Source organism: Podarcis raffonei, chromosome 13, assembly GCF_027172205.1.
Source record: "Podarcis raffonei isolate rPodRaf1 chromosome 13, rPodRaf1.pri, whole genome shotgun sequence".
NCBI classification, from domain to species: domain Eukaryota; kingdom Metazoa; phylum Chordata; class Lepidosauria; order Squamata; family Lacertidae; genus Podarcis; species Podarcis raffonei.
This window is the reverse complement of record NC_070614.1, coordinates 26,535,039-26,555,019: the sequence shown is the minus strand read 5'-3', so window position 1 is coordinate 26,555,019 and position 19,981 is coordinate 26,535,039. Positions and strand designations below refer to the sequence as shown.

Sequence of the window (19,981 nt, the reverse complement as noted above, 5' to 3'; positions counted from 1 at the left end):
TCATTTCTCCTATTACACTACTCTTTATCAGTGGGCATTTTTATTTCTGTATTAGAAAGGTTTGATGTGGAAACATTATTATTATTAAGAATAATAATTCACAGGAGACTCTCAAAAGTATTTTTTTGGTTCTGTTCTCATGGAATGTTGCTTTGTTTTTAAAAAGCTAGTCCAGGTAAACTGAAGTGGGAAAATATTCTCCCCAGGTGTTCTTAACATTTAGTTTTGATTGGCTGTGACGGATAAGACAGTATTCAACGATTTCCATTCTTTGGGACCTAAGCTACAGGAACTTTAAACAGGCACCAAAATTACCGGTATAAGGCTGTCGTAGTTCCTTATTGAGGCAGAGCCAGTGCGGTATAATGGTTAGAGTGTGGGAGGCCAGGGTTCGAATTCCCACTCAGGCTTACTCAGTGACTTTGGGTCAGTTACTGTCTCTCAGCCTAACCTACCTCACAGGGCTGTTTGTTGTGAGGATAAAATGGGCTACAAACTTAACTGGCCTAAAAGTCATTTCAGGCCCCCCACAGTACTGCTGTTCTCTGACGGGGACTTAGGGCTAAAGACTTGCCTTAACAAAGAATCCTCGTCACTTTCACCAAACTACAATTCCCAGGATTCTTTGTGGGAAGCCATGACAGTTTTAATTGTAGTCTAGATATACACAGTTTCTGGTTTTGGCTGCTGTCCGAATGTTTTTTACATCTCTTTGTGTTGAATAAATTTATTTTTAGGTGGGTTATTTTGGGGGGGGGGGGTTTGGCAAGAAACCAATTGTCTCTTCCTCTTGAACTGGGCTCTAGATATAGGTCACTCTTGAGTCCTGGGATGTGTCCTTCAGCAACTTCGAAGAGCCTCGGAGGGGCAGGGAGATTTCCATCTCAGGATAGGATAGTGGGGTTTCCCCTCTCTATAATATCACAGGGACGTTCACAATAACACTTAACTATATTGTCCCTTGTTATTCACACAGTTTTGATGGTTACACAGTGATAAAACAATTTTTGTTCTCACTTCTCCAAAGTGCCTTTAAAGGATGCAATGTGTTGATTTCAATCTATCTTCACGTTAATCTGGAGTAAACTATTGAGATTAATACAAGACTGGGGAAGATTTCCATAAACTTTTATGGAAACAGCATGTTGGAAGAGGGATGATCTTTTTCTGTACTTCCCCTCCAATTGTGTGAACAAAAAGTTGATTTGAAGTGTACTGTACGAATAAGGTCAAGTGACCTCAAAGAAAGACTTCAGTTCTCAAAAGTGTTCAATTTAATCCATGCTGGTAATTGTGAGATCAGAACCAGAGATACTATTTATTTTGGATTATTTAATCTGGGACAACTGGATAGAATTTAGTGGACCCTCCCAATAGGTTTTAACCAACTTTCTGTGACACAGATTGCCAAACACATATATAGGCCAGCCCTTTGCCCCATAGAGAATTTATAATCCACCCTACAGTTGATTATGAGGGTCAGCAGTGGGTTGCAGCGGGATAGTCCTGTTGTCTTGCAAAAGTACTGAACCTCCTAGCATCTTTCAAGAAACACAGGTGAATTATTTATTTTCATTATACTTGGAGAGATCTAAAAAGTTGCTTTGAGCTTAGGGAACCCCTGTGGTACCAAGTAAAAACTCTTGGTCTTGCCCTATAACTTCTGCATGGAAGAATCATATCTCAGGGCTACGTTCCAAAAGCTGTGTGTTCCCCCTGGAATTTGTTTCCAGTGCCATGATCTAATCCTGGAAATGTGAAGTAATAATAAGAATGCCTCTGAGCCAGTCCAGAGTGCATTGTCCACACTACTGAATAACCACAGCCCATTCCCACACATTTCTTGATTAGGGGGCAGGGATTTCAGGTCAAGAGAGAAAGGTGCCTGCTTCTCTTTTTAGAAATGAACTGCTTTCCCTACCATGTTTCTAACAGCTTTAATATTAGGTCAAAAATTGATATCAAAGAGCAGGTGTTGTAAAGAATTTCTCTCATTTTTTTTTAAAAAATGGCTTTTCTCTTTGCTGACCTCCTTTCTTCTCTTTGATAAGGGTTGTTTTTATTTGTGTGTCTTGGGGGGGGGGTTGCCTCTTTTGCAGGGATGAGGAACCTGTGGCAATCTGGATGTTTCTGAGCTTCCATCTCCTATATATCATTGTTGCTGGCCATGTTGGCTGGGGCTGATGGGGTTCCAGCAACATCAGGAAGGCCCCAGGTTCCCCATACCTGATCTAGTGGCTTTCTGTTCAGGGACTTTTCATTTCAGGGTCTCTCGCTTTTGTCTATATTTCTTTTTCTCTCTCCCGGTGAGAGCTTCAGGTCCTAATGCGAGGATGTGTATATATTTATATATATTTTTAACAAGACATTCTTGAATTGTACATTTATTTTTTAAAGAAGAGCCTTGTATCATTGGGCAATTGTACAGTGAATTTTCTACTGTTGGAATGAGGGGATCGCTTGCCTACACATATAACCCTACAAGCTTCCGCGAGGTGGAATGTAAGATGTATTGTGTTGTTCTGGGGAAGCTTAGGTTTTTTTTTTGGGGGGGGGAGGTCTGGCTGTTGTTGATATTATTATTAATAATAATTATTGTTGTTATTGTTTTGGTACTGCAGCACTTGGGTGAGAAGCCAATGGTGGAAATAAATAATTGTGAAAAATAAAATCAGTGGTCGGCTTTTATACAGATTTTTATGTAAAATACTTTTATATAGTGCCATCAGTGTATGTGGCTCTGCACACAAGGCATACAATCTAAAAAAACAGATACAAGAAAAATGAGTAGTTTAAAATGCAAAATTCAGTGGAACGCAGTGAGCAGGCAGCAATATTGTGACTTCTTCATATGAAATGTGAGTGAACAAAGGATGGCAATTTCAGACAGGTAAACTTCTAACGTGGAAGCAACCCATGAGTTGATAATAGAGCATCCATCTTTTGTATATATAAATCTGTTTGAATTTGAGAGTGAAACTAGCTTCTGGTTTTAACCCAGAAAAGGAATTATGCCTAGGTATCACTGCTGTGCTTCTAAGAGCACAAAGCCCCTCAGTGTGAGAACAACCCCAGCACAACAGGGAATCCTCCTGCTTGCAACTATGGGATTTTAATCATGGCCTCTGTCCTCCAGCATTTCACAGATGCAAACGGGGCATGCTAGCAACACCCCTATTCTCATGCCAAGACCAGTCTGCTGCATTCATTCATTCAACAGCCCGTCTTTCATTGTTTCAGTAATCATGATGATGCTTATTCTACAATCTGTTATCAACAGATTGCATAGACAAATGCATAGAATTGTGGAGTTGGTGGGGACTTGAGGGTCATTTAGTCCCACCCCCAGCAATGCAGGAATCTTTTGCCCAACCCACAAGCCTTGAGATCAAGAGTTTCATGCTTCGCCGACTGAGCTAGCCCAGCTGCTACTATGTGGAAAAAAGGAGGCTTCATTCTGCAGATATGCACTGGAGGGCGGCAAAACACACACACATCCCATATGCAGTCGAGATTTACTGTAATTTACAGGCTACAGATGAAGACTTCAGAAAGTCTCTAGGCACAAAGTAATGGGCAGTATAACACCCGCTATATTATACAAAATATAAGGCACCTTTTAGGGGCTGCATAGCCGCTTTTCGGGGACGTTATCCTCCGTTTGCCAGCAGGTCGGACCGGGCGATCTTTGAGATCCCTAAGATTTCATGATTCTTGTTGTACAGCGGCGTGGCTACTTCGATGTGGTTAGATGTTTCTAATTTACACAACGCCTCCGGACTACATTGCAGGGTTGTCGTGAGCCACCTTCCCTGCCTGATCCTGCAAGGGCTTTCAACCTGCAAAGTGGAAAACAATCCAGAATTGCCGCAAAACCCCGTCCGACATCCATCCCCCTACAGTTTAAAACGGTGGGCTACGTCGTGCATTGCACAGCTCTTGCAAACTAAAAAATTATCCTCAGCCTAAACCTGCCGCTATCCTCCTTTGGTGGGGGAAGCAAACAAACGGCCTGAAGAGATATTGGGGCGGCGGGGAGAGAAATCCCCTTCACGGGCGCTGGAATTACGAGCCTGAAAGTTGCGACTCTTATGATTTCGTGTTTCTAGTTCCCTTCCCAACATGGCCGAGCGCTGCACCGATTCTGCTCAGGCCTCTTGGACCTTCTTAATATGGCGATCCACCCACCCAGCCTCACTTCCTCCCACCTACCCCAAACCGGAAAAGGCGGGGCCACATTGCGCGTGCGCGTTGGCCCCGGGGAGTGCTCTTCGACGCCATTTTGCGTGGCCGCCGGGCGGGCACACGGCTGTTTCCGGGTTGCAGGCCCCGGAGCAGAGAGAGAAAGAGAGAGAGAAGACCAGAGAGGCAGAGGAGCTTGTGGGTAAGCGAAGAGGGCTGCGAAATCTACAACGGGGGGCGGCTGGTTGGGTGTGGGATACGTGGCCTCCTTGAGAACCCTTTGGTTGGGTGGGTGGGTGGGCGGGCTGCGCTTTGACATTTGACCCGTGTTCCTGCGGAGGTCACGGGGCTGGGGAGTGGGCGAGCAGGGGCGGGGTGGAGAGAGAGGGCTCGGCGGTGAGGGGCCAAAGGGATGGCGGGAGGAGGAAGCCCAGCAGGAGGGACTGGGAACAGGGGGGAGAAGAGGGGTGGGCCCCATTGCCCTGTTGTTGAAGGGGGTGGGTGATTTGGTAGGAGCCCCTGGGCGCTGGGAGAGGTGAGGGGGAAGAAGAGGGGTTTCTGAGGTGAGCAAAGGTGAGAGGATACTTTGATTCGTTGATCAGGAGAAATTTAGTATAAAGAAAGGGGCCTGGAAGGAGGAAGAGGAGGAGGAGAGATTGGAAAATTGTATTTAGATTTTATTTTCCCCCAGTGTCGCCGCTTGTTTAGGTACTGGGGTTATTTCAAGCCAGGGGTTGCTAGAGAGGAGTGCGGGCGGGGGAGAGAGACCCTTGGTGTGTGAACAGGCTGAGGATATTGGGAGGGTTACGCATGCGAGAATTTATGGGAGAGGTGGGTAAAGAGCATTGCGGGGCTTGGTTAGCCCGGTTTGAAATATTGTAGTTGGTGTTGAGCAGGTGCTTTCCGGGGAAGGGGTGTGTTGCAGCGCCAGAGGTTTTTGTCTGCGGGTGATTGAGGATTTAGACGTAAGCTGAACAGGTGAAGCAGATAAATATGTGGTGGTTTATGTATCTGGGTGATACATTGAGGGTGAATAAAATAGGAGCAGGTGACAAACTGTCAGGAGGGAGGGAGGTTTACATAAGCTGCTGTGAATTTTGTGAGGGCTATACATGATATACTTTGCTGCTGAAATGGTGGCATGGAGAAGTATCTGTGGAAGGGGGCTAGGTTATTTAGAGGGTGATTGAGGGTGTGGCATTGAGGAAACTGCCCTTTTTCTTCCTTATTCTTCTAAGTTGCTGGATGTTGAGGGTGAGACACAACAAGAACTGGTGACGAGGAGGGATATGAGTTTCTTTGGAGTGTCACCCATAATATTTTGTTCTTAAGCTCCAAATGAGGTACTCGAAACTTAGATGCAGACAAAGATTGAGGGAGTTTTAGTATGTCCTCTGAATATGAGCTGAATGCACTTGGGATCTGACATGCTTACAGGCAAACTGCATCTGCTTAATTCCCAAAGTCCTCTATTCCTTTTTGCTCTCTTCCAAACCAGGGCCTCTTCCGGATTATATGTTGTCTTTCCCTTTGCTGTAAATGGCCTTTTGGGCATATGCTGGGTGTGGTCTCCTTTTTGTTCCTCCTTCAGAGGTATGTGTTGTCAGTCAGTGAATAACTTTAGTTCAAGGAACTGTGCACTCACCTTTCTGCAGGTGGAGTTGCCTTCCTCAGTTGCTTTTCTTAGAATGTTATCAGTGCTTGTCTGACTGTAGTATTTGTTCACTAAATGTGTGGTTCTCAAAACTCTCAACATACTTGGAAGTGGAGAGTGCAGAAATACCTGCAAGTTAGGTGGGGTGGGATTATGTATTAAGACAGCGTGCTGGCATACAGCTTTCTCACTGAACAGTTGTTGTTTGCATATACCTTTTCCCCATAGAGATTTCTCTTTCCATTAGATTCCTCCTTCATTGCAGTCCTTGCTCACTGGGGATCATGTTCTGCTTGAGTTCTATGATGGCCTGCTGGAGTAAAATGATGGATTTGGGCAATTTATAATTTTTCAGCTTCCCTATACAGTGGTACCTTGGGTTAAGAACTTAATTCGTTCTGGAGGTCCTTTCTTAACCTGTAGCACCACTTTAGCTAATGGGGCCTCCCGCTGCTGCCGCGCCGCTGCTGCACGATTTTTGTTCTCATCCTGAAGCAAAGTTCTTAACCCGAGGTACTAATTCTGGGTTAGTGGAGTCTGTAACCTGAAGCGTCTGTAACCCGAGGTACCACTGTATTCTAAATTGGATATGGTCCTTGGCTTTGCAAAGCATTGTGCATTTTAAGACTGCAATGTAACTTGTTCCTGTTGCGGTCAATATTGCATGGCACTCCTGGTTTGCATGTCTTGCCCTCTTAAATGTGTTGCTATTTGCATGCTGTGATGGGTAACTGTCATTCCAAAATGTGTGGAACCTTCTTTGAAGTTTTATAAAACAAGACAGATTGCACAGTTATCTGTCAGGGATTACTTTTGGTACAGGATACCCTCTAAACATGAAAAGGCTCTACTGCAGAGATGGGGAATCCAGTGCTTTCTAGACATTGTTGGACTCTCTAATTCCCATTAGCCCCAGTCAACATGGTCTGTAGTTGGGGAGGATGGGAGCTGTAGTCATGAAAAGCATCAGGAAGGCTCCATGTTCCCTGTTCTGCCCACCTGGATAATCTAGTTTGGTCCCAATTCTGGGTTTGATTCTAGCACCTGCCTGCCAGAGTATTGCTCTTTGTTCTTGTGCTGGCCTGACCGGTGACAGGGCCTTTTCAGACCCTGGAATGCCCTCCTTAGTGAGGTGTGTTCTCTCTCATTATTGATGTTCACGATAAATTTTTAAAAAATTCTGTTTACCAAAGCATTTGATGACAGAAGGAAACTGTTGCTGACAACCCTGATCACTGATTGTGAATGTTTTTAACTTTTAAAGAATGTTTTTAAACTGCTTTTAGATTTTAAAAATATGTTTTGCCATTACTGCGTCAGCTGTCCTGGGATTTAAATCCAATAAATAAAATAAATATTGGTGCCAGTTCTGGAATGATGCATGTGTTTCTTTTCTGAGCAGTAACTGCATGCTGCTTTCTCTGCCTGTAGTCTTGTCCTTGGCCCTTCCATTTCCCATCTTCCAAAATCTGCTGTTGTATAGAGATGCTAGTCCTCCTTGTTTCTGATTATAGTAGGCAGAAGAGTGGAGCAAGAGACAGGCCTCAAAGTGATTAAACTTGATTGTGGGGTTCTGGCCATTGTAATTGGTACAACACTGAGAAGGGAGGCCAATTATTCCAACAGGTCTTTAGGAACTGACTGGAAAAAGGGCTCGTGCTGTGATGTTTTGTTTTCTTCCTCTTCTTCTTCTTGTTAGCTATATTTTCAAATATATCTTTTTGTTGTGTTTCAATTCTGTAAGTGTTTAATTACTTTTAATGTCCCTATTTTCTATGTTTTATTCTGTTTTATATGTAAGGTACCTGGGGAAAAGGCAGGATAATAATAAGAAGAAATACTGTGGGAAGGATCCATTGGATAGGGTCATTTCAACATTACCTCATTGATGCATAAGCCACTTATGGAAAAGCAGATTGACTTCAGTAATTTTCAAAGCAGGGGTCAATAAATTTGTGGCCTTCTAGATGCTGTTCACCTTATAGTATGGCCAGCGACCAGGGATGATGGGAGTTGTAGTGCAGCAACATCTGGAAAGCCAAAGGTTCCCCCACCCTGGTTTTAAGGACCCCTGACTTGATTACTTTTGGCATGCCACTCACAGTCTCTGTTTCCCCTATGATAAAAGGTAAAGGACACCTGGATGGTGAAGTCCAGTCAAAGGTGACTATGGGGTTGTGGTGCTCATCTTGCTTTCATGCTGAGGGAGCCGGCGTTTGTCCACAGACAGCCTTCCGGGTCATGTAGCCAGCATGATTAAACCACTTCTGGTGCAACGGAACACTGTGACAGAAACCAGAGCACACGAAAACACTGTTTACCTTCCTGTCGCAGCGGTACCTATTTATCTACTTGCACTGACGTACTTTTGAACTGCTAGGTAGGTTGGCAAAAGCTGGGACAGAGCAACAGGAGCTCACTCTGTTGTGTGGATTCAAACTGCCAAACTTCTGATCAGCAAGCCCAAGAGGCTCAGTGGTTTAGACCCCAGCGCCATCCATGTCCCCTGTATGTCTCTGTTTCCGCTATATGCAATATGGGAATATTGATGATGTTCTTGGAGATAGCTACATTATATAGGCATATAAATGTGCTTCCTGGAGAAAAAGTTTATTAAATACCATTTTGACTGGTATTGGATGATATTCAGTGCTAGTGCTACTCAGAGTAGACCCATTGATGTGACTGGTTCATTAATTTTACTGGCGCTAATCTCACCCAGAACTTAGTTCAATACAACTCACTGTATCCATTCAAAACGTTACTAATTGGATTTATAAAATAGTTCATTTTTAGGGGGGGAAATTCTGCAAAAAAATATAGCTGTTTCTGCGGAATTATCCACCCCAAAGTACTGCATTAAATAAGCTTGTGTTGTTTGCTGTATTAAGTGTGCATACAGCAGAACTGTAACTTATGAATGCCTGAGGGATGTTAGCTTTGCATGAGGTACCTGTAAAATATTACACCACTCCACCTCTTCAAATTGTACAGCTTGCTGTACACCTTCCCCCTTGTAATGGCTCAGGGCGGATAACGGTGCTTGACACGAATCAAGTGAAACCAACAAAACAATATTCTCACTAAACCAGTGACTTTCAAATGATGTTCTGGGGAGCCCTGGGTTTCCTTGGAAGCTTATAGCAGAGATTCCTCAAAGAGTAGCAGACAGGCTTCCCCAAAAGGCAGCTTACCAACCACTGCTGATTATCCCTCAATACACATCTGCAGGTGAGTATTGGGTGTGTTCCAGGCGCTCTCCTATAATGAAGTCCAACAAGCCTGGGAAGCGCTTTCGTGGACTGAGGATCTGCCATCTTTCAATCCTCTGCAATGTGCAAGGTTTCTTGGGGGAATGGTGGCAGACAGGGCAGTGTGGAAGTGATTTACAGAGATGTAGAAAGTTTGCTAACTACTACATTGAGCCAGAACTAGCACTGATTATACCAACAAAAACCTAGCCCTCAAATAAGACTCCTGTAGTACTTTCCTTCTCTTACTACATAATGTTTCATGCGCTGGAGCCTCCATCATTGGATACAGAAGGGGCTTTTTGCATTGTGGATAATAGTCATTTATGTAAAGGTATGCATAGGGAACAGTCGGCTTAGAGTGTAAGGTGATTTCTAGGTGGCTTTCTTTTAAAATAGCTGTGGTGCCTAGAAAATAATATGTTGCTGTTAGGTAAAGCTCAAGTAAACGGTGGAGCTGGAGAAGGTGAAAATCCTGATGAAACCTCTGGAGCAGCTCCTTACCATGAATCTAAATTAGAAATAAGTCATTAATATATTGAGGCATATTAGGTGAGGCGGATGGTAACTTTTCAGGAAGCACTGTTGTATGTCAACCGTAACAAGTTTGCATAGTGTAGTGATGTGTGTGCTCATTTATCCACGAATGTACCGGTAATGGTGGCTGTGCATGAGGATTAAGCACAACAGTTCCATGGTGGTATGAGCTGTTCTGTGTGGAATGATCATGATTGCCTGAAATCCATTCACATGGCCATCTAGGCATGTCATGATTCAGTATGTATGGTGGTCGTTATGGTTCTTCTTAGGAATTTCCGAATGTTACCCTCCTTTATAGCACTGGTTTTCGCAACCCCTGGCCTATGAATTTTTGGTACCAGACAAAAAGTGTCAAAGGGTTTTTTGTGGGGTTGTAATCATAGTTCTGCCTCATATTGGTAGACAAAATCCTTAAGAGCGATGGTAATTTTGGGCTAATGCCTGAGACTGAGGGCAGTCTATGTAACAGTCTAGTCTGGGATTATGTTGATGGGTTTGGATCACTGAGTAGCTGTATGTGAGGGAAATGAATTCACAGGTTGTGAAAGAGTGACTCAAGGTCACCACACACCTATGATATGTCAGGTTTAGGGCGGAAGGATGGGCCACAAGGCCGTATAAGTGCTCTTCTCGAGTGAATTGTGTGGCTTAATAGGTTAACGTTATTTAGAGCATTTTGATTCCTTTGGCGCTTTCTCAAGTTTTAATCAATCTCCTTCTTGAGGAATATGAAGTGGATGTTACATTTTCCCCTGTGTTTGAATATATACTGATGACATCAGAATAAATTGATCCACTGAAGTGTGTGCTTGCATCCTTTATTTTAAGGATAGATTTAGTTCTTATAAGAACAAGTATGAACAGCATTGATGGTTTGCATTTCTTCCCTGTTCCGTAATTGTGGGAGAAGGAGTCATTACTTGAATGATTTCAGTTTAACAACTGCTAATGTAGTTTAATTCCTGTGGATTTCAGGGGAAAACCCACTGTATACTCCTCCTAGGACTTGGGAATGCTGCTAGGGACTGCATTTTTATTCTCTGACATCAAAAAGTATGTGCCTTCACACTTAAGGTTGGACGCCTTCTCCTTCGTGTGCTGGCTTTTCACAGGTGTGGAGCTTTTATGACCGAGTATTCAATCTTTTCTCCTCTCCTTACGTTCTGAAATATACAGTCTGCAAAGTGCGCTTTCTGAGATTGGGTCAACAAATGTAGCAGAATAAGGTGAACTTTTCCACTTGAGAATGCTGGTGGGGATAACATTTTTTTAAATGCTTCCCCCCTGTGTGAAGCGACATCCACTCCCTGGAAATAGAAAACAAGCAAATATTCTGGCCTAGCTCTTCGCTTGCCATTTTGTTTTTATATTTTCAGGGATCTTTTCCCATAGGAGAGCATAAGAAATGTGACGCACGCCCATACACCACACACAAGATACCTGCTGTCCATTCTACTGAATGAATAAAGGAGGGAAGCGGAAACATGGATTTCTGTTTGAAGAACATGTCCTTGTACCTTGGAACAGTTATTTAAATGTTGCCAGAGTATAAAAATATAAGTCTGCTCTGCCCCTTTTCAGGGTCCACCATAGAGAGGAAGTGATAGCATCTTCTTCTTCAGAAAACCAAATGGAGGAAGGCCTTGCTTGACTGAACACAAGCAGCCTTGTGAGGAATACATTCCTGCGTATAAAGAATGCTTAAGCAGAAAGTCTGTGCACATCGTAATCCATGCAGAAGTATCTAGCACCGTTTATATTCCTGCCAAAGGTAGTGTGGGAAATGCCGTGTATAACTAATGTTTGAAAAGTCTGTCCTATTCTGCAGATTCCTTGTAGATCTTGGAAAGAGTCTTTATGTAAAATACGGAAACGGTGTGAATGAGCAAAAATATTAGAAGTGAGCGAGCCAGCTTGTTTGCTCCGTTTTGTTGCTGCCCTGACATTTTGTGTAAAAGGAGACTAGGCAACAAATAGCACTAAATTTGGAGTGGGTGGAGGAAGCAGGTGCTACTTCCTTGAAGTGTTCCCCCTTTCCCCTCAATATTTGGTTTAGGGTGTTCCTTGCAAGATGCTGTGGGTTTTGGCACCTGCATCCCAAAGTCCCCATTTAACCTTTCTCAGGCCATGCTTGAGAAGCCGTGCCTGTTCATGCGGCGCCTCTCCCAGCCCGTGGCAATGTTGCCAATCCAATCATCCCTTTGTGTCGCAAGCTGATTCAATTTAAGCCACGGCGGTGCCCTACTTGGCGTGTTCAGATCAATGTGAGAGCTTTCTCTTGGGCCCTGCCACCTTAGCTTGTCTCCTACAGCACTTCCATCATGGCTGGTTTTGTCTTCCGGCTTGGAAGGCCCATCTCCCACATATTTCTAGCATTCCAGGTCTGTAGGTCAGCCTTCCAAAAAATAAATTAAAAAGGTGTGTTTTTAAGAAATGCCAGATGGCCCCCACACTTGTCCCTAGATGTTACAAGGCAGTTTCAGGTAAGGATCCAGTCAGTTACTCGCCCTGGGCAGGAGGTTAATAGGAAGACTGCTATGACCTATTCATTTCTTCTAAGTGTTTTCGCGGCTCTTATTATGCAGTTGTAAGAAATTTGCCTCAACTGTCCATTCAGATAGCATTCTTAACACTCTCCATACTACAGGCTTTGGGGGAGAAGGTCAGTGATATGTTAAAGTACTATAATGTGTGTTGATTTTGATAATTGTACTTCACCTTATTAATGCTGCTCCTTTTACTGGTTTGCATATGCACTAATTACATTACCACCACTGTTTTCTGGCCTTGTTGTAGCTGCAGTGTTCTTAAAAGAATGGTTAGCATGTGCCTGGACTACAGGATTGGTACCTGGGGAGGAGGGATGTGTACCCTGTTCAAATATTTGAGATACGGCAGGAGCAGATATGGCAGTGGGGGGCAGACAAGCCATTCCAGGGAAAGGGAGATCAGAGACATAAAAGTTGCCCGCTTCCCACTACCTCCCCCACCCCCTTGAGTTACCCTATCAACAGATGTTGCTGCTAAATCCCATCATTACAGTCGTACCTTGGAAGTTGAACGGAATCTGTTCCGGAAGTCCGTTCGACTTCCAAAAAGTTCGGAAACTAAAGCGTGGCTTCTGATTGGCTGCAGGAAGTTCCTGCAGCCAATCGGAAACCACCGAGGCCCCGTCAGACGTTCAGCTTCCAAAAGAACGTTTGCAAAGCAGAACTGTCACTTCCGGGTTTTGATCGTTTGGGAGCCAAAACGTTCGACAACTAGGCTGTTCGACTTCCAAGATATGACTGTATTATTATTATTATTATTATTATTATTATTATTATTATTATTATTATGAGCAGCAGCAGCTAATAAAGAACATAACATTTTCTAAGCAATGTACAGATGACAAAAAGATAAGACCCAGGCCAAAGCTTCTCAATGTTAAAGGAAAAAGGAACAGAAGAGAAAAAGAAAGCAATGGAGTTTATATATGGGATCAGCTTGGTCCAGGAGATGGGGGCATATGAAATCTCCAGTGGCTCCTGTTCCCTGACCAGGAGCAGAGCCCAGGGCATGCCTGCTTCTATCTAGCACTTGATCCTGGCATGAATTACCAAGGCATGGATAGACAAGCTGGACAGACTGGAGGGCTCAGGAGTGGCATGTGATTCATAAGGATGTAGTCTTCCTCTCTAGGGTACCTGTGTTTGTACCTGGTGTGGAGCAGCAGTTTGGTAAATTCCCCTGAGGACATTCTCACCAAAGGTAGAAATACATTCCATTATGCTGACCACATTGCCAACATTTTGCAGAAGATGTTTTTACTATATGAGGTAATCTTATGGTGGTATAATGCCCCCCCCCCATACTATTTTGAGCATAGTTCTTTCAGCCCTTACAGAATTATTGCAAATTCCCCCTGCAATCAGAGTCATTTGCGGCATCTCCTAGGTCACTTTCCCAACACTCTTTTAGGTCACGACACAAATGTATCGTTTAGATGTCCATCCTCTCATGTTAACAAACAATACTTGAAAGTACAAGCTGTTCAAAATCTTTGAGAGTGAGGGCAGCTTGAGCCTTTATTTCTTGTGATATAAAAGAGGTGGTTTGTTTCAACACCAGCCAATTACATCCCAGGGTTCCAAGTTTCTCCTGCAACACCCTTCCTCCAAGTGGCTCAGAGTTTCAAGTAAAATTCATTTAAATGATATAAACCTTTCCCCTACCCCAGCCATAACAATACTGAAGCCTGTTCTTATTAAAGGGGGGGGGCATTTTCATCCTGTATTTGCATGCCCATTGAAAGAATAGCATCTCTTGAAATTTCCATATTGTGTGTTTCTTCCATTTGAACCCATGCCTTTCATGTATCGCTAGTTATTAGGGATGTAGCCTGCCTTAACTCATTGGCTTCATAATACAGGTTAATTTTGGGTGTTTCCCAACCACCTGTTTTGTCTGTTTCATACAGATTGGATTTATTTACCCAAGCCTTTTTAGATCCTGATATTTCAATGGCCAAATTTGGGCTGAAAAATTGAAAAGAGATAATAACTTAGGCAGACAAGACTTTTTTTTTTAATGGAAGCAATTTTTCCCAGTATGGAAAGATTAAAGGAGGTCCACCTTCTAAAATCACTTTTAATTTTTTTCTACCATCAGGGTGAAGTTGGCCAGAAATAGTTTCTTTAGGTTCTTGGTTACCCAAACTTCTGAATATTGTAAGTTTTATGACTGGTGCTTCCATCAAAGCTATTGTCTCTTTGTGGAATACAGAGATGAGTTTCACAAATGACACAGTAGAATATATTTGTAACAGTTCCATGCTTATACTTGGATTTCATAAGTCACTTCAAATATAGGCTACGAGAGGGTATGCAGCTGGGGTTAAAGCAAAATTTCTGTTGCTGTTGCCGTTTTGCAGCCTGGTGACTGAGGCAGAGAGAAAGGACTTGGTGAGCTCATGGTAGATGTAGAATTTTGTTTGGGGACATCATGGCACATAGTTCAGTTCCTTAGTCCCCATGCAACACCAGCTGCTGAGGGGGGAAGTTCTGTAATTGAGGACTGTCGGTGGACTGGCTCTTGGCATGTCATTGCTGTCCAAATGTGTTGTTTTAAGTGACATTCAGAGGATGCTCTTGGCTGAACTTAGTAAAGTATAGGAAAGGCATAATCTGCTGGCCCAGTCCCTTAGCTGGGTGCCTTTATGGGAAGTCTCACCCTGTGCTTTTAGACCACAGTTAGCATTGTTAACAGGTGTTAGCAGTTTGGAGAATAGGGAGTGCTTGGGTGAATAGTGAGCTCTAGGAAGAGGTCAAAGCAAGGGTAGGCAACCTAAGGCCCATGGGCAAACAAGTGGCCCACGGGGGTCGTTTAACCAGCTCCTGAGTTGCCCCTGAACCGAGCCGCCCGCTCGGCAAGTCCCCATGCACTGCACTAAACTAGCGCGGCGTGGGGACTCACTTCTGCGGTGCTGGAAATTGCGTCTGCACATGCTCAGACGCCGAAAATCGTGTCTACGCAGACGGCGAAAATTGTGGCCCCACATGATCCAGCCCACAGAGGGATCTCTGCTGGAGTGAACCAGCCCAGGCGAGGTAAACCTTGCCCCTGGGTTAAAGCCTGCTCCCCATGTCTGAGAGATCACTGTCCCCATGTTGCTACTAGCTATTAATAGCTAGAAGAGAGAGGAGGCGTTTCACCAATACTGTACAGTTTTGCTGCATTTATCACTCTCTCGCTGCTGCCATTCACAGAAAGTTGCATTGTGGGAGTAAACATGTTTGCTTGGTTCCGTTTAGGGCATATGAGGCACGCAAAAGGCGACCATCGTTAGGAAAGTAATTGTCAATATCGTAAATGCTGGGCAGAGAGAAAACAGCATCTTGTTTTTGCAATAATGAGGGCGATTATATCTGGCTCACTGTGTTTCTGGGAAGTTAATGAGCCAGGGCATCTGTTATGATTAAATCACTTCTATTCCCACAGTAGCAGTGCTACAGCAAAATTAAAATAAAAAATAAAAAAAAAAAATTCCAGCACAAGTCACTAGTAAGCTTCAACATGGTGACATAGTACCTTGGGGGTCATCTTTGGCACCTTCAAGGCTGACCAGCACATTGTGATACAGGCATTTACGCATGTTCATTATGTGTGCAATTGCGCACATGCGCATCACGCCGAACGCGGAAGTGACATGAAAATGTCACAAAAGGGGCAGAATGGAGTGTTTGTATACCTTTTCAATGGTGTTTCAAATATACGCGACTTCACTTGGTGCTTTTTGTAAATTCTAAATCCTTCCCCTCTAAATTCAGATCCTTCCCCTCCACCCCAGTAATTATGTGCACAGTTTAATCACCAAATTTTCACGAGCAAAAAGCAGAGGAGACTCAGGCAAGTTGCTCCACAGGTGCTTGATTCAGTGTTTTGCTTAGAAAAAAAGTCAGTGTTCTACTATATACAGCAAGTGAACCAATGGGACAAACTCCCATCAGTCAATCAAGGGTTTTTCATGCTAGGCATAGCTCCGGCTAACTTTGCCTGCTTACATGTCTTGCAGCACATGCATTCCCAGAGACTTTGTGATTAATTGCGTGCTTGCTGCCTTTGGACCAGTCACTTCCCATCCTCCTCAGGTGACCATGCTTTGAAACCATCACACCGCCCCCATAACATTGTAGTCACATCATGGGCATTGCGTCTTTGCATGCTTGTAAACCCAAGTGTGACTGCACACTGGGATGAGAGTCGGAACAGGAATGGAATCGGAGAGGCAGAGCTTCAGTAGATGAAACAAACTAAATTGTGTTCTGTGACTTCTTGATTGAAAGCTCCTATTTTAGGTATGTTTTATTTTCCATCCAGTTTTATTCCCTTTCAAGTAGTTGTGAGGATCTTTTAGTACTTCCATTGTACAATGCTATGAACTTTTTTTGGTGGCAAATATCTAGCCTTGGGTGTACATTTCTCTGATTTGATTGCTTTCATACTGAATATGTTAGTATTTAGCATTTTTATTCCTAAATTGGAGATCTGAGTAAATAAGGGGATCTGATATTCCAGGCAAAGAAAAGAAGTTCTCTGAGGACAGCTGCAGGTTAGGTTAGACTGCCTGTCCTTTGGGCACCCGTAAACTTGTAGACGTTGACCACAAGTAACGCGGCAGAGGATGCATAGATCCTGGTAGCATGAAATACTTTCAACAACAGCTGGTTGGGGCAAAGACGTCTGACAATGAATTGACATTTGTTTAATGGGGTTGCAGTTCTAATATCTAGCCTGTTCTAAACAATAAAAGGTAGAGGCGCCCGATTTGCAAACAAGTGGGGACGGGAAGAAGGAAAATGAGCAGTGGAATAGAAGCGTGTATATTCTTGTTGAGTATCGTCCAGCCAGCTTTAAGGGAGACCGACTTATAGGTCAAGTAAAATATCACTAGTCCAAAAAACAAAAAGCATTTACCTAACAATAGGGAGAGTGTTTCCATTTCATTAATGGTGTGAAACATGGTGGCAGCACTTCTCCAGGTTGATCTCTTCGAAGGCTCAGTCACTTTGCCAGAGTTTGGGATGCTTGGCTGTGCCATCTCTTGTCAACTGCCGCTGTCTTACCAGGCAGAGCTGAGATTTCCAGTGATGACTTCTAGACAGCCTGTCACAGTTTAAGGAAGGTTGGCAGGTAACCACTAGACAGATTGTCTGTAGCGAGCAGGAATCTTCCTTAGAAGACCAAGTAGGAAAACCTGAATGAAACACTTCTTCCTCCCCCCCTTCTTTTTTGGGGGGACCACAAGTGACTAGCCAAGGTTGTGTGGAGGCAAGCAGGCGGGCAAAACATCCAGTAGGCCGGTGATTTTAATGACTTTATTTGCAAGAGCTGTTTAAGGGTAGCCTGTGAGACCATCTTTGCAAACTTGGATTGTTTGCCGCGAGGTGCTATGTTGCATTGTGCTTTCCCCTCTATTGCATTTAATTCTCTGTTCCTCTACAGCAGCGGTTCTCAACCTGTGGGTCCCCAGGTGTTATTGGACTACAACTCCTATCATCTGAGGACCCACAGGTTGAGAAAGGCTGCTCTACAGTTCTGTGTTTGTCATTGCCGTACTTAGGGAAAGGACAGCAAAATGATTATTTGGGAGGAAATGCTCCTTCCTGCCACATAGCTTGCGCGCCTCTCATGAAAGTTGAAATTGGAGGTACCTAATATTTTCTGTTCCCTGGATATTTGAGACCAGAGATAGGCAAGTTGGGTCCCTCTAGATGTGTTAGTGGACTGCAGCTCCTATCAACCTCTGCCAGCATGGCCAGTGATCAGTGATGTTGAGAGTTGTCGTCCAGCAACACCTGGAGGGCACCACTTTGGGAATCTATATTTTAGGGGAAATAGCTGATGCAAGCATCCTCTTTCACATCTCTAACCACGAAGGTCAGAAGCATTTCTTTAAAAACAAAGTTTTTTTCAGCATTGGAAACTGCAGGTGCCCTGGAGCATATCCAGAATAGATGTGTGTTCTTGCAGCTTCTTTTAATTTCACGTATGGGAAACCTTCTTGGTGGATCGTGCCTTTCGGCTGGGAAATGCCTACTTTCGCCTGCTCTTAGGGTGGTGGTGGAGATGCCTGGAGTTGCGGTCTCACAAGCTTTTTTCATTCAGTATTGGACTTGCTTTTTAGCCAGTATTTTAAAAAGCTTCACACCTCCTCTGGCAGAGCTGGAGTTTGGCAAAGGTATCCGGTCTCTTAAGTACTATTATGGGTTGCCTTGCATGAGGGTTTTAGGGGAGTGAGCTTTCTTGGCAGCTCCTCCTTGGTTGGACTTCCTCAGAACTCCATTCTTCTGCTTTGCCTCGAGCTGCTGCAACTCCCTTCCTTGGACGGGCAGGTGCTGAAACCGGGTGCATTCCACTAGCATTAGACTGGCTTGTCTGTAATAGTTCCGACTGGTAATTTGATGTCATTGGGCTTGTGCTTCTGACAGGTATCGGCATTGTGTATCTAAGGTGAATCACACCCCTTCTTCCTGTATCTGCTTCGTCCAAAGTATTTCTGTGGTGACGTGGTGGCGGATGTTTGTGCCTGTCAATCAGGTTATGCAGAGCCTGCTATAGCACTGCCAGATAACGCGGTGCTGTATTAAAACTGAACTCCTGTTCACTTTCCCAGGGTATAGGTTGGCCTGCACTTAGAAGTGTCAGAAGCATCCTTGCACATTCTTATTCCCAGTTATGGGATATGAACATGTCGAATTCTTTGATCCCCTCCCTCACCAGACTTCAAGTGCTTTTGATCCTGGGAATTTTCCAGGCTCACTTATTATAGTTGTGTTCATGAGATATATTCACCAGGGGGCGGTTTTCATTATGAGTCAATCTGCTCTACAAATCGAAACTAGTTTTATATCACTTAAATTGTCATGGCTTCCTTCGGAGAACTGTTGGAACGGTCAATTTGGGAGAGTGTTGAGTATGTTGTTAAGAGATCTTCGGTCTCTTCACAAGACTATAGTTGTCTGGGTGGTTCCTTGGTTGGGAACCGTGGCAGTTAAATGAGTTTCTTTCAAACCTGATTAAATTTGTGGAATACCTATGTTCAGAGTGTCACTTGTTAGGAGGCTGTTTACTGTAGTTTTCCGTCTATAAGGTGCCCCCATGGATAAGACGCTCCATATTTTTGGGGACTCAAATTTCAGAAAATGGGGGGAGATTACACAGGGTTGTTGAGCTTTTTTGGGGGGATTGCCATAAATTGCTCACCTGCACGTGTCACAGCATCCACCTCCCGTCTGTTCCCCTCGCCAGCAGAAGTTGCTGATTGCCCGCCCAATTGCCACAGTGTCAGCCAATCAACACCACCCATCGATGCAGCAACCAATCACACGCACAATAGCCACTAATAGACGCAGCAACCAATCAAGTGTCCACCCTATTCACTATCCATGTATAGGACGTCCCCAATTTTTTAGCATGATTTTTCAAGAAAAAAATAGTCTTATACACGGAAAAGTATGGTACCTCTGTATGAGAAAGGGTTTTAAAATAAATAAATAAACGAGAAAACTAGAAATCTGGGTACCATAGCTAAAATGCTGTATATAGTACAGAGGTATGAGCACACTTGACTTCTACCTGCCACTCTTTTCCTTTATCCTTCCATTTTGTTGGCTAGTTCCGTGGCTTATGCAAAAGATGGTAGAGAGCAGCTCAGAATGCCAGCATTGTTAAATGATAGCACAATATTAAAAAGGCCCTTCCTTAATCTTATCTTGTGAACTGCCCTGAGATGTATAGGGCATAGTGATGTTAAGTTCTCGAGAATATTCTCGATTAATGAGAATATTAGAGAAATTTCATTTAAAATAGGAGA

The 19,981-nt window shown here is 43.8% G+C and overlaps 1 protein-coding gene and 1 long non-coding RNA gene across 4 annotated transcripts in view; one reads left to right on the top strand and one right to left on the bottom strand.

Annotated features, from left to right (window-relative positions):
• Positions 1–2,550: 2,550 nt before the first annotated feature.
• LOC128400829 (uncharacterized) lies at positions 2,551–4,019 on the bottom strand. Its single transcript, XR_008327387.1, has 2 exons — positions 3,617–4,019; positions 2,551–3,431 (listed from the first exon to the last, which is right to left on the bottom strand). It is a non-coding gene; the product is annotated as an uncharacterized LOC128400829 (long non-coding RNA).
• Positions 4,020–4,249: 230 nt separating this feature from the next.
• Positions 4,250–19,981, top strand: part of WIPF2 (WAS/WASL interacting protein family member 2) — a 30,426-nt gene continuing 14,694 nt past the window's right edge. Inside the window, exon 1 of one of the 3 annotated variants that reach the window (XM_053363416.1) lies at positions 4,250–4,384. The gene's annotated coding sequence lies outside the window, so the exon portion shown is untranslated. Of the gene's footprint in view, positions 4,385–4,781; positions 4,891–5,680; positions 5,776–19,981 lie in introns of those variants that run through there. The other 2 variants (XM_053363418.1, XM_053363417.1) reach the window with 2 other exon arrangements.